The sequence below is a fragment of the Syzygium oleosum genome, unplaced genomic scaffold, assembly GCF_021117445.2.
Source record: "Syzygium oleosum isolate NSW1041296 unplaced genomic scaffold, Sole_v2.1 Sole_v2.28, whole genome shotgun sequence".
Lineage (NCBI taxonomy): Eukaryota > Viridiplantae > Streptophyta > Magnoliopsida > Myrtales > Myrtaceae > Syzygium > Syzygium oleosum.
The window spans coordinates 576,475-595,746 of NW_026607512.1; the positions used below are offsets into that span (position 1 = coordinate 576,475).

A 19,272-nucleotide genomic window follows, 5' to 3' on the forward strand; every position below is an offset into this window, starting at 1 on the left:
TTCGATCATTTTAATACTCCATCCAGTTACAAATCCACGTCGTCAAGCTCTGTCCTCAAGTCGCACGTCGCATGTAAAATCAGTCGCTCATTCCTCTAAATAGCGCGACGAATGCCGATTTAACACGAGATCGCAACACAAACATGCAATTATGATACAAACGACAAGTCCATGGCCTGGTCGAGAAAGACAAGTTGGGTGACCCCAAGATCAGATTTAGGGAGTAATCAAAGCCCCAAATCACGTTTGTCTTTCTATGGTAAAAAGCTACTTGATGGAGATCCTTGGCCTTTTCGAAATTGGACTCGAATCATTAAACATTTCAGGCCCACTAGATGCCCAACAACTGCTCATGATAAACTATGCCTTAATTTCAAAAATACGAGTTCTTTAACCCCTTTTCTCTACTTTGCACACAAGCCAAAAAGATTATCATCATCTTATTAAAATTGCCCTAAAGAGGGGCCTAATAGCGACGAGATCGAATTCACTTCCTTCCATGATTAATTAAGAGGGAAAAAGTAATACAAGAGAACCTTAGTGGTCCTTACTATCTAGAACTCTCCTTATATTACCCAGTTTCTACTCTGAATCAATGAGAGGCACGCAATTATAATATAGTCGCGAAATGATTTAATTATTTTCCCACTTTCGCCCGCACATAGGTTGCTCATCTAACTCTGCGCGCTAAAATGACCCTTTTATTATTCTCGTTTTTTTTTTTGTGGGGGGGCAAATTTACAACCTATTGCTCTTCCAAATCGCTGGCAAGATGACAATGCTTTTGACGGGCAATGTAAATAATAGGACCCCGACTAACTCGACTGCAGTGACTCCTGTACCAAAATTGATTATCCAGATTGCTGTACACAATCAATGCTTTCAAAACCCTAATGCAAAATAAGCCTGTTGGAAGGGGGAAAAGGCTGCTCTAGAGTTGCTTTAATTATCTCTTCGTAGAAGTGAAGCATTTCTCCCGTGCTTTACTTGGGTGTTTAATGGATCCACCAAAAACTGATTAGTGGCGACTCCTAAAAGAAATTGATTTGCATGTTAACAACTTAAACCTTAAGTCGCGAGTTGGTATAGGCTCGGGAGAGCTCGAGTTCGGTTTAACTTAGTAATCCATTAGCTAAACCCCCTAGACAACGAGGTCGGATCGGGTTTGGAGATCCGACCTGGTCCGTTTTATATTATTTTTAATATTATATTATTATTTTAATATAAAATTATTTTTTCGAAAAAAAGAAAAAAATCAATATTTTTTAAAAAATATTTCGAAAATAAAAAATTGGTATTTGGGTTTTGAAATTGCCTTTCTTGTACTTTTTGTGTGATTAGTGCCACGTATGATTGCACGTTGCTGGATTTACACATTTCGAATTATGTGTTGAATTTAACTTTGCATGTAGTTGATTAGGCACGCTAGGTTCATATATTGATTGTTGCCTCCCTTAGCTAGGTTAGGGATGGAATTTTGAGACTTCCAATTAGTGTGAACATGTTAGGCAGTGATTAAATAAGGTTAGGTACCAAAATGGCACTAGTTGGTCAATTAGTGTAATCAAGTCCCCGTACCCATTAAGTCTCTAGTTCGTAGAAGTGAAGCATTTCTCCCGTGCTTTACTTGGGTGTTTAATCGATCCTCCGAAAACTGATTAGTGGCGACTCTTAGATGAAATTGATTTGCATGTTAACAACTCAAACTTTAAGTCGCGAGTTGGTATAGACTTGGGAGAGCTCGAGCTAAGTTTAACTTAGTAATCCATTAGCTAAACCCCCTAGACGACGAGATCGGATCGGGTGTGGAGATCCGACCTGGTCCGTTTTATATTATTTTTAATATTATATTATTATTTTAATATAAAATTATTTTTTCGAAAAAAAATAAAAAAAATCAATATTTTAAACAAAAAATTTCGCCAATAAAAAATTGGTATTTAGGTTTTGAAATTGCCTTTCTTGCCCTTTTTGTATGATTAGTGCCACGTATGATTGCACGTTGCTGGATTTACACATTTCGAATTATGCGTTGAATTTAACTTTGAATGTAGTTGATTAGGCACGCTAGGTTCATATATTGATTGTTGCCTCCCTTAGCTAGGTTAGGGATGGAATTTTGAGACTCTCAATTAGTGTGAACATGTTAGGCGGTGATTGAATAAGGTTAGGTACCAAAATGGCACTAGTTGGTCAATTAGTGTAATCAAGTTCTCATACCCATTAAGTCTCTGGTTCGTAGAAGTGAAGCATTTCTCCCGTGCTTTACTTGGGTGTTTAATCGATCCACCGAAACCTTATTAGTGGCGACTTCTAGATGAAATTGATTTGCATGTTAACAACTTAAACCTTAAGTCGCGAGTTGGTATAGGCTTGGGAGAGCTCGAGCTAGGTTTAACTTAGTAATCCATTAGCTAAACCCCCTAGACGACGAGGTCGGATCGGGTGTGGAGATTCAACCTGGTCCGTTTTATATTTATTTTTAATATTATATTATTTTAACATAAAAATTATTTTTTCAAAAAAAATAAAAAAAATCAATATTTTTCAAAAAAAATTCGAAAATAAAAAATTGGTATTTGGGTTTTGAAATTACCTTTCTTGTCCTTTTTGTGTGATTAGTGCCACGTATGATTGCACGTTGCTGGATTTACACATTTCGAATTATGCGTTGAATTTAACTTTGCTTGTAGTTGATTAGGCACGCTAGGTTCATATATTGATTGTTGTCTCCCTTAGCTAGGTTATGGATGGAATTTTGAGACTCCCAATTAGTGTGAATATGTTAGGCGGTGATTGAATAAGGTTAGGTACCAAAATAGCACTAGTTGATCAATTAGTGTAATCAAGTCCCCGTACCCAATAAGTCTCTGGTTCGTAGAAGTGAAGCATTTCTCCCGTGCTTTACTTGGGTGTTTAATCGATCCACCGAAAACTAATTAATGGCGACTTTTAGATGAAATTGATTTGCATGTTAACAACTTAAACTTCAAGTCGCGAGTTGGTATAGGCTTAGGAGAGCTCGAGCTAGGTTTAACTTAGTAATCCATTAGCGAAACCCCCTAGACGACGAGGTCGGATCGGGTGTGGAGATCCGACCTAGTCCATTTTATATTATTTTTAATATTATATTATTATTTTAATATAAAAATTATTTTTTCAAAAAAAATAATAAAAATCAATATTTTTAAAAAAAATTCGAAAAAAAAAAATTGGTATTTGGGTTTTGAAATTGCCTTTCTTGCCCTTTTTGTGTGATTAGTGCCACGTATGATTCCACGTTGCTGGATTTACACATTTCGAATTATGCGTTGAATTTAACTTTGCATGTAGTTGATTAGGCACGCTAGTTTCATATATTGATTGTTGCCTCCCTTAGCTACGTTAGGGATGGAATTTTGAGACTCCCAATTAGTGTGAACATGTTAGGCGGTGATTGAATAAGGTTAGGTACCAAAATGGCACTAGTTAGTCAATTAGTGTAATCAAGTCCCTGTAGTCATTAACTCTCTGGTTCGTAGAAGGGAAGGATTTCTCCCGTGCTTTACTTGGGTGTTTAATGGATCCACCAAAAACTGATTAGTGGCGACTCCTAGAAGAAATTGATTTGCATGTTAACAACTTAAACCTTAAGTCGCGAGTTGGTATAGGCTTGGGAGAGCTCGAGCTAGGTTTAACTTAGTAATCCATTAGCTAAACCCCCTAGACAACGAGGTCGGATCGGGTTTGGAGATCCGACCTGGTCCGTTTGATATTATTTTTCATATTATATTATTATTTTAATATAAATTTTTTTTTCGTTAAAAAATAAAAAAAAATCAATATTTTTTTAAAAAAATTTCGAAAATAAAAAATTGGTATTTGGGTTTTGAAATTGCCTTTCTTATCCTTTTTGTGTGATTAGTGCCACGTATGCTTGCACGTTGCTCAATTTACACATTTCGAATTATGCGTTGAATTTAACTTTGCATGTAGTTGATTAGGCAGGCTAGGTTCATATATTGATTGTTGCCTCCCTTAGCTAGGTTAGGGATGGAATTTTGAGACTCCCAATTAGTGTGAACATGTTAGGCGGTGATTGAATAAGGTTAGGTACCAAAATGACACTAGTTGGTCAATTAGTGTAATCAAGTCCCCGTACCCATTAAGTCTCTGATTCGTAGAAGTGAAGCATTTCTCCCGTGCTTTACTTGGGCGTTTAATCGATCCACCGAAAACTAATTAATGGCGACTCCTAGATGAAATTGATTTGCATGTTAACAACTTAAACTTCAAGTCACGAGTTGGTATAGGCTTAGGAGAGCTCGAGCTAGGTTTAACTTAGTAATCCATTAGCTAAACCCCCTAGACGACGAGGTCGGATCGGGTGTGGAGATCCGACCTGGTCCGTTTTATATTATTTTTAATATTATATTATTATTTTAATATAAAAATTATTTTTTCAAAAAAAATAATAAAAATCAATATTTTTAAAAAAAATTCGAAAATAAAAAATTGGTATTTGGGTTTTGAAATTGCCTTTCTTGCCCTTTTTCTGTGATTCGTGCCACGTATGATTACACGTTGCTGGATTTACACATTTCGAATTATGCGTTGAATTTAACTTTGCATGTAGTTGATTAGGCACGCTAGGTTCATATATTGATTGTTGCCTCCCTTAGCTAGGTTAGGGATGGAATTTTGAGACTCCCAATTAGTGTGAATATGTTAGGCGGTGATTGAATAAGGTTAGGTACCAAAATGGCACTAGTTAGTCAATTAGTGTAATCAAGTCCCTGTACTCATTAAGTCTCTGGTTCGTAGAAGTGAAGCATTTCTCCCGTGCTTTACTCGGGTGTTTAATCGATCCACCGAAAACCCATTAGTGGCGACTCCTAGAAGAAATTGATTTGCATGTTAACAACTTAAACCTTAAGTCGCGAGTTGGTATATGCTTGGGAGAGCTCGAGCTAGGTTTAACTTAGTAATTCATTAGTTAAACGCCCTAGACAACGAGGTCGGATCGGGTGTGGATATCCGACCTGGACCGTTTGATATTATTTTTAATATTATAATATTATTTTAATATAAAAATTATTTTTTCAAAAAAATTAAAAAAATTTTAAAAAAATCAATATTTTTAAAATAAATTTCGAAAATAAAAAATTGGTATTTGTATTTTGAAATTGCCTTTCTTGTCCTTTTTGTGTGATTAGTGCCACGTATGATTGCACGTTGCTGGATTTACACATTTCGAATTATGTGTTGAATTTAACTTTGCATGTAGTTGATTAGGCACACTAGGTTCATATATTGATTGTTGCCTCCCTTAGCTAAGTTAGGGATGGAATTTTGAGACTTCCAATTAGTGTGAACATGTTAGGCAGTGATTAAATAAGGTTAGGTACCAAAATGGCACTAGTTGGTCAATTAGTGTAATCAAGTCCTCGTACCCATTAAGTCTCTAGTTCGTAGAAGTGAAGCATTTCTCCCGTGCTTTACTTGGGTGTTTAATCGATCCACCGAAAACTGATTAGTGGCGACTCCTAGATGAAATTGATTTGCATGTTAACAACTTAAACTTTAAGTCGCAAGATGGTATAGACTTGGGAGAGCTCGAGCTAAGTTTAACTTAGTAATCCATTAGCTAAACCCCCTAGACGACGAGATCAGATCGGGTGTGGAGATCCGACCTGGTCCGTTTTATATTATTTTTAATATTATATTATTATTTTAATATAAAAATTATATTTTCGAAAAAAAATAAAAAAAAATCAATATTTTAAACAAAAAATTTCGCAAATAAAAAATTGGTATTTAGGTTTTGAAATTACCTTTCTTGCCCTTTCTGTATGATTAGTGCCACGTATGATTGCACGTTGCTGGATTTATACATTTCGAATTATGCGTTGAATTTAACTTTGAATGTAGTTGATTAGGCACGCTAGGTTCATATATTGATTGTTGCCTCCCTTAGCTAGGTTAGGGATGGAATTTTGAGACTCTCAATTAGTGTGAACATGTTAGGCGGTGATTGAATAAGGTTAGGTACCAAAATGGCACTAGTTGGTCAATTAGTGTAATCAAGTCCTCGTACCCATTAAGTCTCTAGTTCGTAGAAGTGAAGCATTTCTCCCGTGCTTTACTTGGGTGTTTAATCGATCCACCGAAAACTGATTAGTGGCGACTCCTAGATGAAATTGATTTGCATGTTAACAACTTAAACTTTAAGTCGCGAGATGGTATAGACTTGGGAGAGCTCGAGCTAAGTTTAACTTAGTAATCCATTAGCTAAACCCCCTAGACGACGAGATCAGATCGGGTGTGGAGATCCGACCTGGTCCGTTTTATATTATTTTTAATATTATATTATTATTTTAATATAAAAATTATTTTTTCGAAAAAAAATAAAAAAAATCAATATTTTAAACAAAAAATTTCGCAAATAAAAAATTGGTATTTAGGTTTTGAAATTACCTTTCTTGCCCTTTCTGTATGATTAGTGCCACGTATGATTGCACGTTGCTGGATTTATACATTTCGAATTATGCGTTGAATTTAACTTTGAATGTAGTTGATTAGGCACGCTAGGTTCATATATTGATTGTTGCCTCCCTTAGCTAGGTTAGGGATGGAATTTTGAGACTCTCAATTAGTGTGAACATGTTAGGCGGTGATTGAATAAGGTTAGGTACCAAAATGGCACTAGTTGGTCAATTAGTGTAATCAAGTTCTCATACCCATTAAGTCTCTGGTTCGTAGAAGTGAAGCATTTCTCCCGTGCTTTACTTGGGTGTTTAATCGATCCACCGAAACCTTATTAGTGACGACTTCTAGATGAAATTGATTTGCATGTTAACAACTTAAACCTTAAGTCGCGAGTTAGTATAGGCTTGGGAGAGCTCGAGCTAGGTTTAACTTAGTAATCCATTAGCTAAACCCCCTAGACGACGAGGTCGGATCGGGTGTGGAGATTCAGCCTGGTCCGTTTTATATTTATTTTTAATATTATATTATTTTAACATAAAAATTATTTTTTCAAAAAAAATAGAAAAAATCAATATTTTTCAAAAAAAATTCGAAAATAAAAAATTGGTATTTGGGTTTTGAAATTACCTTTCTTGTCCTTTTTGTGTGATTAGTGCCACGTATGATTGCACGTTGCTGGATTTACACATTTCAAATTATGCGTTGAATTTAACTTTTCTTGTAGTTGATTAGGCACGCTAGGTTCATATATTGATTGTTGTCTCCCTTAGCTAGGTTAGGGATGGAATTTTGAGACTCCCAATTAGTGTGAATATGTTAGGCGTTGATTGAATAAGGTTAGGTACCAAAATAGCATTAGTTGGTCAATTAGTGTAATCAAGTCTCCGTACCCATTAAGTCTCTGGTTCGTAGAAGTGAAGCATTTCTCCCGTGCTTTACTTGGGTGTTTAATCGATCCACCGAAAACTAATTAATGGCGACTTCTAGATGAAATTGATTTGCATGTTAACAACTTAAACTTCAAGTCGCGAGTTGGTATAGGCTTAGGAGAGCTCGAGCTAGGTTTAACTTAGTAATCCATTAGCTAAACCCCCTAGACGACGAGGTCGGATCGGGTGTGGAGATCCGACCTGGTCCGTTTGATATTATTTTTAATATTATATTATTATTTTAATATAAAAATTATTTTTTCGAAAAAAATAAAAAAAATCAATATTTTTAAAAAAAAATTCGAAAATAAAAATTGGTATTTGGGTTTTGAAATTGCCTTTCTTGTCCTTTTTGTGTGATTAGTGCCACGTATGATTGCACGTTGCTGGATTTACACATTTCGAATTATGCGTTGAATTTAACTTTGCATGTAGTTGATTAGGCACGCTAGGTTCATATATTGATTGTTGCCTCCCTTAGCTATGTTAGGGTTGGAATTTTGAGACTCCCAATTAGTGTGAACATGTTAGGCAGTGATTGAATAAGGTTATGTACCAAAATGACACTTGTTGGTCAATTAGTGTAATGAAGTCCCCGTACCCATTAAGTCTCTGGTTCGTAGAAGTGAAGCATTTCTCCCGTGCTTTACTTGGGTGTTTAATCGATCCACCGAAAACTGATTAATGGTGACTCCTAGATGAAATTGATTTGCATGTTAACAACTTAAACCTTAAGTCGCGAGTTGGTATAGGCTTGGGAGAGCTTGAGCCAGGTTTAACTTAGTAATCCATTAGCTAAACTCCCTAGACGATGAGGTCGGATCGGGGAGGTCGCGATAGGCCTGTGGTGAGGCTCGAGTTCACCTATGGCCGGTCATCGGCCGCGACCGTGGTCGGCGACATGCTGGAAAAGAAGAAGGAAAAAACAGAAAAAGAAAAAGAAAAAAAAGAAAATTAAAAATATTTTAAAAAAATATGAAAAGTATTGCAAAGAGGAAAGTATTTTCCATACTCAACAACGGAAAATATTTTCTAAGACTTTTTCATTTTTCAGGCCAACACCGGAAAATTATGTCATTTTCTACGGTCTTCGGGATACAACTGCAACATATGCTACCCACTTCTTGGGCATAACCCCGGTGGTCACCTTTGTCTTTTCCATCATCCTAAGGTATATGATATTCAGATAAAGTTTCAAGTACATCTATATATAATGGGCGCACTCGTATTTTGTTTTTGAACGACGAGTTCCGTTAATTTGATAGAAACGGTCTTGGAAAACATATCTTTCATAGCTACTCTCAAATGAAATCGTGCATTTCTTTTGGGTGGATCCGAATGTCGCTTCACGCTACTAAGTCGTATGGATGTTGGATCCTAGTCGCTGGGCTTAAACACTAGAGCAGGTAAAGTAAAGACAATGGGAGCAATACTATGTGTCGCAGGCACCCTAACCACTATCTTCTATCAAGGAAAATCGTTCCTCATCAATCATCAACATTCTCGCGCTCATGCTATCACCAAGAACATTCCATCTAATTGGACGAGAGGCACGCTTATGCTTCTCGGAAGCTGCCTATCGTATGGTATCTGGGTCATAGTGCAGGTCTATAGAACAAGTTCCCACTTTTGTGAAAATAATGTTCATGAGGATATGGTCCACCGATCATAATGCTTGTGGACATTGCTTTCTTGAACAGGTTAAGCTGATTAAAGTTTTCCCGTTGAAGTATTGGTCCACGATGTTGACACGCATCATCGCATCCGGGCAAGCAACAATTGTAGGCTTATGTATCGATTGTAGTAGGAAGTCGTGGAGTCTGGGATGAAATCTTCAGCTGATCACCATTGTCTACTAGGTAAGGTTTTTAATCCACAAATTATGTCGCGATTACTTAATTGATTTGCGTTGGTCCTCGATTTGTTGAAGTGGCATCTAACCAGTCATGAGTGGAAAACTTCCATCAACTGCATGATGGAATCTGCAGCTGTGAAACTCTTATACTTGATGTGCCGACAAATTTTGATTTCAGCAATAGTATCGTATTCAATGTTTGTGTGGTTACATTAACAAACGTTGCAATGTCATTACTAATGAGCGAAACTATCTACTTCACTGGGAGCATTGGTAACAGCTACTGCTTTCTGCTTAATCTCTTGGGTGATTGTGAAGCGAGGCCCTACCTATCCTTCGATGGTCAACCCCTTGACTCTGATATTCGAGACTGTGCTAGAAGCACTTGTACTCGGCGAGGCAATCCACCTCGGAACGTATGATGAATCTCATAATCCTAAGTCCTTTCTTTGCCTTCATAATTTTCATAAGCTACTAAGGTTCAATTCAAAAATTTTCAGAACTTTTGCTGAATATGAACCCCAATTCTTTGCTATATTGCAGTTTAGTGGGAATAATACTGATCCTAGTAGGAATATACTCCTTCTTAAGTGGAAAAAGGAAGGAGTCAATGATGAATCCGCAACCTCCGGTCAATAACATTGTGCCTATAGATGTTGAGGCAATGGTTATTGAACCTGCATCGATCCCGCCGCCAAAAGCGACAATTGTCTTGCTGAGCGATTCAACAGAGCAATAGGTTTCATACAGCAACAATGAAATCTGGGTAATTAGGACTGGTCCTGATGCGGCTTCTGTGCAGTGGCACAGTATATACAAGCAGATTTAGGCTCTTTAGGGTTTCGGACTTTTGAGCAATTACAGCATGCAAAATTGATCTCACAATCAAAAGTATTCTCTAATCAAATTTGAGAATAAACACAGCTCAATCTTTATGTTTGTATGATTAAAATATGGATTTTTACTTAATTCACCGACAGAGTAACATGTGTTGGGAACATTTTGTATACTTATAGATTGTTTTCGTAACATGTATGCTTATTAATCATATCGATCATATATGTAAAAGATTCATATCGAATCAACTTTAAAGTGGAAATACCTATATTTGTATCAAACATCGTCTCAAACATGATAGCATCATAGTCAAACTAAAATGTATCAGCACTCCGATTAGTTAGGTTTATCAGAATGCATCTTTCAAGATATGTTTAAAGGTCATCGTGAAAGGGGAAGAGCAAATGGAACTCCTCATTTTAGGACATAAAATAGCTCAGACGGTTGGACCTGTCAAAATGGGTCATAAACCAATTCTTAACCCATATAAATTTTGATTATAATCGACAAGTAACAGATTTAGTCGATCTCAATAATAATAGAGTCTACCCACCTGCGCATGGCCGAGTTGGTGGGTGTCGCGACCGAACTCCCGAGCCCTTTTTTAAACGACATGCAAATAGAAGGGGGGCTCGCCTGGTACGTGCTAAGTCTAGGTTCGGGACTTAACTCGGGCTCTCCCAAGCCCATACCATATCGCGACTTAGGGTTTAAGTTTTTAACATGCAAGTGGTTTATATCGAGGAGTCGCCACTAATCGATTTGGGGTGGGTCGATTAGAAACCCAAATAGGGTGATGGGAGAATCACCCTATTCCTACGAACCAGAGATTAACTGAATTCGGGGACTTGGTTACACTAGTTAGATAACTAATGCCCTTTCGGTACCATTTTACCCTGTTCATTTCTGAAAACATTTGTCAGGCAATTTTGATTGATTTTAGGACCTTTCTCCTAACATGTGAGGTGATCAAGCGAGTGCATAATCAGAAACGATTAGCAGTCAGGAACATAACCATTCATGCAGCCTAAGGTTCTAACCTTAACTAAGTCAGATGATATTCAAAACACAACAGCTCAAGCAATTGTATTAAAAACATGCATAACAGTAATAAAATTAACATGCAAAATACTTACCGCACAACCTCAGAATTGTCTAATTTAAACAAGACAATAACATGCATAATAATACGACAATAAATTAAAACACTTAGATATAACATAATTTTAAAAAAACTTTTTTTTTTTTTTCGAGAAGAAAAAAAATATATATATATATATATTTATATATATACATATATAAATAATAGTACAGAAGAGAAAAAGAAAAAAAAAATTTTATTTTATTTTTTTAAATTTTCTTTTTTTTTTAAATAAAATAAAATAAAATAAAATAAAAATATTAATATAATATTAAACCGGGTCGGGTTGCGGATCCGGGCCGGGTCGGAACCGACCCGGGTCAACGGATCCGACCCGGGCGTTGACCCGGGTCGGATCGGTCAATCCGGATCGGGTCGGAACCGACCCGGGTCAACGGATCCGACCCGGGCGTTGACCCGGGTCGGTCGGAACCGACCCGAGTCAACGGATCTGACCCGGGCATTGACCCGGGTCGGATCTGTTGATTCGGGTCGAATCCGACCCGAACACACAGACCCGCGGGGAGGGGGCCGCCGGAGAGGCCAAAATTGGCCGTCCGCCGGCTGACCCAGGCCAGCGCCGCCCCCAAATCGGCTTCTAGGAACACCGCCAAGCCTCGCCGTCCACCTGGGTCGCCGTTTGACCGCCGCTCGCCGGCCGGCGACCGAATTAAAAACCGGCCTCTTTGAGGCATTTTGTCGAACACCGGGCGTGCGCGACCAAAAACAGAAGATTCCGACCTGTTTCGAGGCCCCGCCGTCCTCGGGAAACCTGTTCTTACCTTTAACGATGATGCACGGACGGCGGGGGACGGCGGTATGGGCCGGGACTCGCGCGAAACGGCCGGCGCGGGTCCCGGCCAAACCGAGAGCAAAAACAGGGGAGAACAGAGCAGTTCGGGCCGGGGGACGACTCACCGGTCGACGGCGCGTCTGGGCGGCTTACGGCGGGTCTGAAGGCGACGGCGACGCTGCTGGTTCTGTCCTGTTCCGGTGGTTCGCTCTCTCTCTCTCTCTCTCTCTATTCTCAGCTCTCTCTGTCTTCTCTCTTGCTCTGTTTTTCTCTCCCTCCGGCCGACCGGGGCGGCTTTGGCTCTCTGTGTCGCCGCCGTCGGCTCGGCGACGGGGATGGATGGCTGAAGCTGAGGCGCGGTGGCCGCCGGAAGCCCTCTTTCTCTCTCAGTTCACACTCTCACGCTCTCTCTGTGTTTTTTTTCTAAAATGGCCGACCGGGGGTGTTTCCGGGGGTTGCCGGTCGGCTTTCTGGAGACGGCGAGACCGGCTGGGACCTGCGAGACGCTCCCAGGCTCCTCTCTCTTCTCTGTTTTTTTTCTGATTCTCTCTGGGACTCTCTGTTTTCTCTCTATGCACAAACCGACCGAGAAAAGACCCCCCCTCTCTCTCTCACTGTGTCGCCGCCGTCGGCTCGGCGGCGGGGATGGGTGGCTGAGGCGCGGTGCGAGCACGGCGGTCGCCGGAAGAACTCTCGGTCTCTCTGTCTCGCTCAGTCTCTCTTTCTCCTTGTCTTTTTAGAAACGGCCGACCCGGGTCTCTCTCTCTCTCTGGCTATTTACAGCCGGACGACGGACCCCCTCTGCTCTTCTGCGTCGGCGTGACGACGGCCTACGCCACCCCGCGACTTTCGTGGCCATTGCAGGCCGGTGCAGAGCAGAGCAGAGCAGAGGGGCCGGTTCAAAACCGAGGCAGAGAAGAAGGAGGAAAGGATAAGGGAGCCGTGAAATCGGGGAGGACGGGACTGGCAATTAATGCCAGTCCCGTCGGCGTGCTCATCCGGCCTTCCTCTGGCCGGATAGCGACGGTGAGGGAGCAGCGCCGCCGTGCGTCACGCTGCCGTCGAGCACAGAGGCGAACAGGGGCGGCGAGAGCGACGGGGGGAAGAAGGAAGGAGGAAGGCCGGGCCGGGCCAGGCCCAGCCGCGCGAAGGGGGAGAAGAAAAGGGGAGAAGAAAAGAAAAGGGCCCGGGCCCGCGGAGGGGGAAAAAAAGAAAAGGAAAAAAAAGAAATGGGCCGGGTCGGCCCAGCTCCGACCCGGCCCGACTCGGAATTTTTTTTTTTTTTTTTTTAAATTTTTGTTTAAAATTTAAGAAAATATGCTCTACTGGGCCCTATTAATTCACATATGCCTAATGTCTATATGCAATGCATTTAAATTGAAATACTTTTTGTTTTAGGAATTAACGAAATTAACTCCTAAATTTTGCGCAATTAATTTTGGGCAAATTAAAAATAGGTGTCAACAGCTGCCCCTCTTTGAAGGTGAGCTCGCAGAGATTGGGCTCGCAGAGGTTACGTTCAAAGATAAAATGGCACCTAAATTTGGCCCATGCATGTTCAATGAATGTTATTTTTGGCGAGACCGGAGTCCCATTTTTTATGATGCGATAAGATGATGCGTGCTAAAGCAAATAAAAACATACCTGGGGCTACTTACCTTGCCGAAGGGTAGAGTAATTCCAGATGGTTGATATTGTGTGTCGAGGACCCGAACCTATCTTCGGTCGCCTTGACGGAAAAAATGGTTTGTCTAGGACCCGAACCTTTCTTCGGTCGCCTTGACGGGATTTTGTTTGTCTAGGACTCGAACCTTTCTCCGGTCGCCTTGACTGGGGGAAATCGCTTGCCTAGGACCCGAACCTATCTTCGGTCGCCTTGACTGGATTTCATTTGTCTAGGACCCGAACCTTTCTTCGGTCGCCTTGACTGGGGAAATCGCTTGCCTAGGACCCGAACCTATCTTCGGTCGCCTTGACTGGATTTCATTTGGTCTGTCTAGGACCCGAACCTTTCTTCGGTCGCCTTGACTGACTGGGTTTTGCCTGTCTAGGACCCGAACTTTTCTTCGGTCGCCTTGACTGACTGGATTTTGCCTGTCTAGGACCCGAACCTTTCTTCGGTCGCCTTGACTGACTGGATTTTGTATGTCTAGGACCCGAACCTTTCTTCGGTCGCCTTGACTGACTGGGTTTTGCTTTACCAAAGTACCTGCATCATAAGGGGTACCTGAAAAGACTTGATGTGAACAGAGGGAGTTATTCCTGTGCTCAGGAGGGTGAACAAAGGGGTCAATCCAATGTTCAGTTGGTGAACAACGGGGTCACTCCGATGTTCAGAGGGTGAACAACGGGGTCACTCCGATGTTCAAAGGGTACCATAACAATCGTAGGTACATGGATTTTTGGAATCAGGCATGGGTAAAATGTACTTACCTGGGCACGTTCCTGCCTCTTAAGGGCGTGTCTCCTGTCAGACAAATTTTTTTGTGCAAAGACATACGTATTCATCGGAGAAATAGACAACTGAGGCTATTCTTGAATATCGTATGAAATATCTTGACCAGCTGGTCAAGATGCTTTTCTTTTTCAAAGAAACACCCTGTTTACCTTCTGGGTAGTTTGAAAAGAAATCTGATGAAATACCTGGGATTTCTTACCCGGAGGTTTGATGTATCATCTGCTGAATACCCGACCTTTTTCAGGGCATCTCTTTTGTGATGATAATCAGGGCTTCTCCAGTGCCCGAATTTTCGTGTTCTATCACTGAGGATTAGAACTTTGAGCTGTCAAAGAGGGTTAGCACAAACATGCATGCATTCATCAAGGATAGACAAGCTAGGCTATCCCAGAATGTGTATTTGAAAGTTCATACATGATGATTTCGCCATGTTTGCATCACCAAACATCCACTGAGGGTCAATCAAGACAATATTCACTCGGGAGGTGGACTTCTCAAGATGCTGAACGAGGGATTCTCAGTCAGAAAGGACTTTCCACTCGCTCTCGTTGAAAAGGGCTATTTGTCCCGTCCATTAATGCGGGACCATCGAAAACACTCAATCTCGACCGTTATCACATCCGCAAGGGTCTGAGTTTTCTCGCAAGCGGTACGACGCTGCCAATCTGAGAGGTCTTCTTCAGGGTCGTAATGTAGGCTTGGTCAATGGCTTAATGAAGGTGACTGTTCAAGTCAATGCCATGAAAGAAAATATTCTGCAATCATCTCCGGGTTTACAAGTCAAGAACCCTGCAAAACGAGATAGAAATAATCTTGCTCGCACTTCCTCGAGCGTTGTTTATAAACATTTGAAATTTCACGTTAAATCAAGTGCCCTAATCAGAAGAGACTTCATGAGGGATGTAACGTGGGCTCGGTTCACAGGTTGAGAAACAAAAGGATCGTTAGGCTCAAAAATGTGTGTAAGGGTGAGAGTTGGTGATCATCTTGGCATTGTCACCAGCCTTTTTCTCCACCGTCGGGACTCTTTTGGAAAACTCCCTGGGTAATCCCTTGTTTTAGCTTCTTTGACAACTTTTTCTTGAGAAGCTTCTGCGTCCAGCATTTTCCTGGATACCATTCTATCTCTGTGACAGATCTTTGTCAAGACAGAGTTCCTAAAGTAGGAATTTGTATCGAAGAAGAACTCAAGTTTAACCCTTTGGGGTCGTCTTTTCATCGTTTTTCTTCTTCTCCTTTTTCTTTTTCTTTGTTTTTTATTCATGGGCATTGGCCTTGCTTTTACCAGGCACACTGCTTTTTCATGCCCCTAGTTTTCAGCATTTTTTTTTGCTGCTCTTTTGGTATTGTCAGGACTAGCCTAAACAAGTTTGAGCAGAACAATGTTATTAGGCTCTTGGAGTCTTCATCTTGATTCGGTACTTTAGACCCTGATGCTCAAGCTGTGGTGACTTTTGCCTTGCCCCGGTGTAGGGGATGATCACCAACTGGGTTGGTACGAAATGAAATCGCCGGCTCAATTGGGCTAGCAAGGGATATAAGTGTATGGGATAGAAGAAGAACCGCTCTTCGTCATCCTAGGGCACTTAAATTATTGTGAGAGTTCATCTGCAATAAAAACACTCAAAGATTAATGCAAATGAAAGCAAGAAAATTTCTATTCATCTTTTCACCTTGTGTGAGCTGATGCAGTTGATGATCATAGAAAATTTTAGATATTACAAACTCCTCATCCTTCTTGTCTTGCTCATCACTGTTATCAATAAGATGTTGGCATTTTGGACAAGCTTTAGTTTGCTGCTTCTCTCTTGACAAAGCCCTCTTAGCCTCGACTGTTCAGCCGTCGATGGTGTGCTTATCTTGGAGGACTCTGTCGAGGACCGCCGGATCCGTAAGGACGACAAGGCCGAAACCACGGGAGTAGTGATCGAAAGGGAGGGACGCTCCTCTTGCTCCCTCTGAATTTGAATTCTCCCTGTGATGCTGATTTACCTCAAGCTGCCCCAATGTGGGGTGGTTCTTGACAGGGGTGATTTAAAAAGAACCTCCAAGTGTATGGGCTCAAATGGTCAAGCAAAGGATTAATGGTAGTGTATGGGGCAGAGAAATGAACTGCCTCTCGTCATTTTGGCTACCGTACCTTATGCGAGAAATCTCTTTACCTTGTAGAAGTGAAACCTTTTTGCTCATCTTGCAAGGGTTTGGTACTTGAGAATGTGTTTAGGCTAAGGATTGCCTCTCATCATCCTGAGACACCTCGTTCAATACATCGGAGCAGTTCGACACCATTCGTCGAATTGTCCAGATTTTCACAGAGAATTGGTGAATTAAACAGGTAAAATTACCATGCGAAATTCTTTCCAATAGACATGCAATGCACTTGGGGGAAGGTTAAACATTTGTTTGCTTTAACATGTTTCCTCCTCCTTTGTTTCTTTGTACTCGTATGAGAGAATTTTTTAGAGAAAGAGATACTTACCTATGCTGCAACAGTAGGGCAAACCTGCAAGGTAATGAGAAAGACCGTGTTAATGAACGGCTCTTTGAGGGACAGGAATTGGGAACGATACCACATTACCCTTCGTGATTCCCTTCATTTGAGATCAAACTGACAACTCCTTGAGTTTTCTCGGATGTTGATAATTTCTCCTAACAAAAACAGGAGCTTATGTTAGAAATGAGAGGATTGAGGGTAAATTGAGAACGATACAGATTACCCTTCTTCCATTTTGCCTTCAAAGCTAGCAGAGTCTTTTCTCCTCTTTACTTTGTTCAGCCTTCTCTATCTCAGTCTGCTCCTCCATATTCTTGGTCATGAAGCTCGAATGAGATCCTCTATAATTAGGGGTGCTCCCGAATAGAGGGTTCTATTGTCAGCGGATGCTGTGTCAATGCGGCTCCGGTACGTCGGGGAGTTTCTCGGGAATCATATGATTCCTGACATGCACAAGGTATGTGTAATTGCTTGCATGGGGATCTTCGCAGCAAAGCTAATCTCTACTTTAAAGGTCTTTGACGAACATGGGCATGACTACCATCGAGACTTCTGTGGTTGTCAGGATCTGCCTTGACGCCAGTTTGTCATGTGCGAAGTCCTTTTTAGCTGCTTGCACCATGGGTGTTGTTTACTCAATTTTGTCCAGGGGCTGATGTGCTCTTCAGTTTGTGTCATTTCCAAATGTCCCTTTCGTAATAAAAAAAAAGGAGTATGCTCTGAGAAACGAAGTGAACGAGTTAGAAAGACAGACAGGTCTATGAGCATGCATGCTTTTTCACCACCGTTCTTTTTCGCCCTTTTGAAAAATGATAAAACGTTTGTTTTATTTTCAAAAGTTTAGAAACGAGGGAGCATGAGGAAGCCCGGGCCTCAGAACACTTTCCTTTACATGGCTGGTTATCATCAACGGGCCGGTTTGGGATACTTCCTCAGGCCCTCAAAACAAAACATTTGTAATTCTTTTGAATAGTTCAGGCGAATTACATTTGTTGGAATGGAAATTGCAATACTAAAATTCCAAGCATAATTACAAATTCAGAAAACTGGGAATTCTAGAAAACAGCTGAGACTTTAGAAAGCAAGAAAAGCTCCTACATAGGAGGATTCAAACTATTAAATATGCCTCTATTCTAAAGGAGGAAAATTGAGTCTTCAGTTTACTCAATGATGACATCCGCGCCTCCTGCTTGATTGGGTGGTGCATTGCGGAATGAAAACATCTTTGCATCCAGCAATTTCTGGACCTTATTTTTCAAGACAGCACAGTCATTGACGGAATGTCCCATTTCGCCCAAATGATAGTCACATGCCTTGGAGGGGTCGTAGTTGGGGAAACGCTCAGGATTTTCACGCTTCGGCTCTTTAGCAAGCAACCTCTTTTCCAGGAGAATAGGCAGGATCTGAGACATAGGCAAAGGGAGTGGCGTGAACTGCTTTTTGTTATTTCCCCTTTGGGGCGGCTTGCGGCTTGAGGCCGGTTGCTGTCCACTGCTTATCTGAATCATTGGGGAAGGACGAACGGTTTGGGTGTATGCAACATCCGCATCTGTCAGGGGTTCTTTCTCCTTCTTCATGTCGAGTTTCTTGCTTGTGGAAGTGGGGTCTGTAAACCACCCCTTACGCAATCCCATTTCGATTCGTTCGCCCACAGGAACAAGACGATTAAGGGATTCAGCAGTGGCACCAACCAGGCGGTGTCTGTATTCATATGGAAGAGACTTTATGAACAACTTCACTTGTTCATGATCAGTGAGTTGTGGGGTAACCTGGGCGGCCAAGTTTCTCCATCTGGTGGCATACTCTTTAAAGGACTCACTCTTCTTCTTCTCAGCGCGTTCCAGATCGTCACGAGTGAAGGTGACGTCAAGGTTGAACTGATAATGCTTGAGGAATGCATCAGCGGCATCATCCCAAGACTTAAAAGTATCCACATCCTTCGACATATACCATGTCAGGGCTGACCCCGTCAAACTCGCTTGAAAGGTCTGAATCATGAGGGGTTCATTGTCAACGTACTGGGTCATCCGCACATGATACATGTGCAAATGATGTCTGGGGCATGAGGTACCGTCATACTTCTCGAATTCCGGCATCTTGAATTTTTCTGGTACTTTGACCCGTTTGTATATAGACAGGTCAAGTGGGACAGCATTCTGCGGGCCTTGTAGCTGTTTTAGCATCTCCTCGACCTTTGCAAGGCGTTTGTCTGTTCATCATCGGTGCGGCTTCAAGTTCAAGCTTCTTGACAAGCAAGGGGAAGCGGATCGTCCTCCAGCGAGGGGCATTTTGCATCC

At 41.2% G+C, this 19,272-nt stretch overlaps 1 pseudogene; it reads left to right on the forward strand.

Moving 5' to 3' along the window:
* The first annotated feature begins 8,476 nt into the window (after window positions 1-8,476).
* On the forward strand, window positions 8,477-9,991 carry LOC115668408 (WAT1-related protein At5g64700-like; annotated as a pseudogene).
* The last annotated feature ends 9,281 nt before the right edge of the window (window positions 9,992-19,272 follow it).